Below are 5,156 nucleotides of genomic sequence, written 5' to 3'. Positions count from 1 at the left end.
ACTTAAATGTTCATCAGTGGATGAACGGATAAAGAAGATGTGGTATATATACACAATATAATACTACTCAGCCATAAAAAAGAATGAAATCTTGCCATTTGCAATAATATGGATGGACCTTTAAGATATTATGCTAAGTGAAATAAGTGAGATGTAGAAAGTCAAATAATACATGATTTTACTCATAAGTGGAATCTAAAAAAACAAAACAAATGAACAAACAAGATAAAATAAGAACAAAATCATAGATACAGAGAACAAATTGGTGGGAAGAGGGGAAGGAGGTTGAGACGGCAGAGAACAAATTGGTGGGAAGAGGGGAAGGAGGTTGAGGGGGCAGTGAAATGGGTGAAGGGAGTCAACTGTATGGTAATGGATGGTAAGTAGTCTTCTAGTGGTGATCATTTTGCAGTGTATACAGATGTCAAATTATCACCGCACAAAGGGCATGACCTGCTCACTGTGAGACAAAAGCCAATCATCAAGAGGCAAGATGGTGGAAAAGAAAGGGCAGTTTATTACAACACCCCAAGCCAGTCACTGAAGTCAAAATTCTTGAGTGGGCAAACACCAGTTTAGGCTCACCACTTTAGAAAACATTGTTTCAAGTATGCTTATTTTTGTTTAGAGTCTAAACATCATATCAGCAAACCAAGATTTATAGTTCTTGGTGAACAAACTGATCCCATTGTCAACCACTGTATAGTCGTGAGTGTAGCAAGATGCTTGGATCCAACAGGTGCTAAGTGACTGTTTGGTGAATGAATATGTATCAACTTTAAGTCAAACAGAGGGAGTTTTCTTTATGTGTTTCAATGTTCCTGTGTTTTCTGTAATGGCTATTGGTTCTTCCCTGAGAATAAGGGAGAACTGGTGATAATTTATACTGTTACACATGGCAATCATAGGGTTCTGATAAAGCAAATAAAGCAACTGACGAGAAGTCAGAGATGTGAATAAGGTGTGGAATGGGTGAGACAGGGAAAGAGAATATTGGGGAATATTCCAAAGGGCAAGAGAAGGACAGAGTCACAGAAAAGAGCAGGGGCAGGAGAAGACGAGGTAGGGTGTTGGGAAGACACTTGGTTTCGTGTTTTTATTTATTTATTTTTTTACTTATTTTGTGTGTGTGTGTGAGGAAGATCAGCCCTGAGCTAACATCCGTGTTAATCCTCCTCTTTTTGCTGAGGAAGACCAGCCCTGAGCTAACATCTATTGCTAATCCTCCTCCTTTCTTTTTCCCCTTTTTCTCCCCAAAGCACCAGTAGATAGTTGTATGTCATAGTTGCACACCCTGCTAGTTACTGTGTGTGGGACGCTGCCTCAGCATGGTCAGACAAGGGGTGTGGTGGTGTGCGACTGGGATCCGAACTGGACTGCAAGTAAAAAAAAAAACTTGCTACTGCAAGTAGCGGAGCAGTCGCACTTAACCACTAAGCCCCGGGGGCCAGCCCCCTCATGCTTTTATTTTATGAGTGAAAGGAAAAGACCCTAGAGGCAAAGTGACTTTTCAATGCCACACAGGACTTGTTCCACGGTAGTCCAATCAGGAGAAGGTGAACAGGATGAAGCTGGTGACAAGGAGAGAGGCTAGAAGCCCAAAAGAAGAGTCAGCTCTGCAAGGGCAATGAGTCTGAGTAGGTGGTTCACAGAACTAAAGTGGAAATGAGAGTTGAATAGTTCAGGGTTTAGGGAAGGAGTAGATTGTCTTTTTTGCAGACAGTGATTAAAGGAAAGTGTTTTTTCATTAGAAGTAGAAGGAAGTCAGAATAGAGGTAATGTGGGGTAGGCTTGTTTAGAACAGAAATCAAAGACCAACTTTTCTAAGAGAAAGAAATAACATCTTCAAGTGAAATGTTGTTTCTTCAACTTCTGTTGCTAGTGGTTCTCCTCTCAGGTGGTGACAATAAAAATGGTAAGAACTCTAGCAACTGCCCAGTTGAGTGCAAAAGGTTCTGTGTGTGTGTGCCTGTGTGTGCTGGGTTTTCCTCAGCATACACCTGGATGGGGAGAGTGTCAGCCTTGTTCTGCTCTGAGAGTCCCAGACCAGGTCCCTGTGATCTTCTGAAGGTTGAATATAAAGCAAGGGGTCCTGGGGCAAGCAAACATCTCCTGAGATAACCATGGTTCCCCTTTCCTTCAGATTCTGAGTTTCCTCTCTGTCACCTTTCTTTCCTCATTCTCTCTCCTTCCCAATGCCTTTTTTATCTTCATTCTATCTGTTCTTTTGTCACAGACTTCCAGGAACCATTCTCCTTCCAACTCATCCAGATCTCATCCTTTTACAACCATTCCTTGCAAGATAATCTGGGCTCAGGTTGGCTAGGTGAATTGCAGACTCATGGGTGGGTGAGCAACTCTGGCACTACCATTTTCCTGTGGCCCTGGTCCAAAGGCAATGTCAGCAATGAGGAGTGGAGAGACCTGGAAGACTTACTTCACATGTTCTCCATTGGATTTCTTCAGATATTTTACAACTCTGCCAGTCAAAGGCAACTTGAATGTGAGTTCCCTTCCCTCCATGGGAAGTGGGGACATGGGTGGGAGGTGTGTATGTGTCTCAATGAATTTCTTATGCCTCTGGAATATCGCTTCCACTTGCTTCTGGACCTTATGTCTGACCATCATAAAGCTGCAATTATATATTTCTGGCAGGGATCAGAATCCAGACTCTGATCCTTCAAAGATTTCAAGTCTTCTGTTACTTACAAACTTCTCTGTTGTTGACTGCAGGTTTGTGCCTTACCATCTTCCATTAGTGGTCTCTTGTGACCACCCCTTTCCCTGGCCTCCTACCAGATACTCTAAGCTTTCTCACTGTTTGATTGACTCCTTGATGGGTGATTTTCTCCACCATTCCATTCCTTCAGATATCTGTCTATACATTCATGGTAACCTCTTGCATTCCATTCACCTTAGATTATTGTAACATCAACTCTCTCACACTAACTCCTACCTTATTCTTTTACCCACACCATTCATGTTGCCTCCTTTGAACAATTTTCCCCCTTCCTCAATTCATTCATCTCTTCCTCCATCTCCAACTACCACCAATTCCCCTTTTACTGAACCTCTGATCGAATCAAACTTTGCTCCAGCCCCTCAAATCTCCTAAACTTCTCCCATCTGCTTCTGTTATCTTTTGCTTCCACTCATTTCATTTTATCTTTTTTATCCCTTCTCTCATTAATTCACAGCTCTTCTTTCCCAGATCCCTTTGAGGTACAGTTGGCAGGAGGCTGTGAGCTGCACTTTGGGGAAGCCTCTGTAGGCTTCTTGTATGGATTGCTTATCAAGGATCAGATTTCCTGAGCTTCCAGAACAGAGCATGGTTGCCATCTCCAAATGGTGGAAATACGGCTCAGCATATCTGTATGCTACTGAATTCAGCTACAGTTGCCAGGGAAATATTACACAAGCTCTTCTTTGAAACCTGCCCACATTTCCTCATGGGTCTTCTTGATGCAGGGAAGACATATCTCCAGTGACAAGGTCAGTCCTGCAACCTCTCCTTTAAAATTTTCTATTTTAAAATCACACCTTCCCACTATCCCCTATCCACCTCCTACGAAGTGGGCCAAGAGGGAGAGACAATAATGGGTGACAGATTCCTAGAAGTGGGAGAAATGTGTCTATCTACACTGATGTGAAGATCCGACCTTCTAAGTCTGTGGTAGAGTCTTCATCGGAATATCTTTCCTGTCCTCTGCAGTAAGGCCAGAGGCCTGGCTGTCCACTGGTCCCAGTCCTGGCCTGGCCATCTGATGCTGGTTTGTCATTTCTCTGGCTTCCACCCAAAGCCTATTTGGGTGATGTGGATGTGGGGTGAGCAGGAACATCCAGGCACTCAGCGAAGTGATGTCTTGCTGAATGCTGATGGGACATGGTATCTTCAAGTGTTCTTAGATGTGGAAACCATTGAGGCAGCTGGCCTTTCTTGCTGGGTGAGACACAGCAGTCTAGGAGGCCAGGACATCATCCTCTACTGGAGTAAGAAAGAACTGAGGCCCAAGCTGGGAATGGGAGTAGGTGGTCCTCAATTGGAGCAGGAGAGTCAGATTAAAAATTTGGAAATCTGGAGACTTCTGACCCCCCCCCCAAATAAAAGTATGTTATGCAAGAAATAGAAAAGTGGAAAATGAGTGACCTGCAGATGAAGGAAGATGTTGAGCATTAGATGAAAGATTCATCTCTGAAGAGGGATGAGAGAAGAAATAGGAACAAAGGTGACTGGTGAGGCAGACACACAAATGAATAAAGGAAGACCAGGGAAATTCAGTAAAATGGGTAGATTTAAATGACATCCTCGTGTGCACCCAAATCCACAGAACGTCACAACTCTGTGGGCTTGATCATCTTGGCAGTCATAGTGCCCCTGGTGCTTCTGATAGGTCTTGCATTTTGGCTTAGGAAGCGCTGGTGAGTTCTTTGCGTCCATCCTTCCTGCTCTTTGCCCCATTCCCACTTGTCTTCCCATGTTTTTTGTTTTCTATCTCATCAGTTCTCCTCCCAGTCCCCTTCCTTCTTACTCCTCACTTCTCACCTTCACCTCATACATAATGACTCCCATCTCTGTTCTTGACAGGACACACTGTGAACTTCCAGGCACTTCTCTCTCTTTGAAATGAGATCCCAGCAGCCCAGGGGTCAGGATGTATCTAAACCCAACACAGTGATGACATCCATTCAACTCTTCTTGTACAACGTTTTTGTTGTTGTTTATTTCTGATTAATTGTCAGTTTTCAATATAAGCTGAGTTTAATTTTTCAGGATTTGTTGTTCTGACCTGGGTTCTGGGGCTTAAAATTCAAATTATAACTCTGAAAGATGAAGTCCTAGCAACCTCCACATATTCAAATATCAGGTCCATTTCTGATGTCACCTCCTCTAGAGGGCCTTCTTGATTTACAAGTGGAAGTAGTCTCTGCCTTATCTGAACTCCCAGCACCCTGAAACTGCACTTTGCCAAATCCAATCCTCACTTTCTGCCCTTTGTTACAGCTATTTAGGTCACTCTTCCATTTATAATTTTTAAGCTTTTGAGAGCCAAAGTCCATGTCTTTTCAATATCGGTGTCCTTGGCAAAGTGTCTTACCTACATGTAATATGTTCTCAATAAAAATCTCTGTTGAATTTATAATCTTTTCTTATTCTT

The 5,156-nt window shown here is 43.0% G+C and overlaps 1 pseudogene; it reads left to right on the top strand.

The window, feature by feature from the left end:
• Nucleotides 1-1,854: 1,854 nt before the first annotated feature.
• LOC147917901 (T-cell surface glycoprotein CD1a-like) lies at nucleotides 1,855-4,423 on the top strand (annotated as a pseudogene).
• Nucleotides 4,424-5,156: the final 733 nt, after the last annotated feature.

This window comes from Ceratotherium simum, chromosome 2 (genome assembly GCF_057802395.1).
Source record: "Ceratotherium simum simum isolate JZ-2026a chromosome 2, ASM5780239v1, whole genome shotgun sequence".
NCBI classification, from domain to species: Eukaryota; Metazoa; Chordata; class Mammalia; order Perissodactyla; family Rhinocerotidae; genus Ceratotherium; species Ceratotherium simum.
This window is presented reverse-complemented; position numbering and strand designations above follow the sequence as displayed.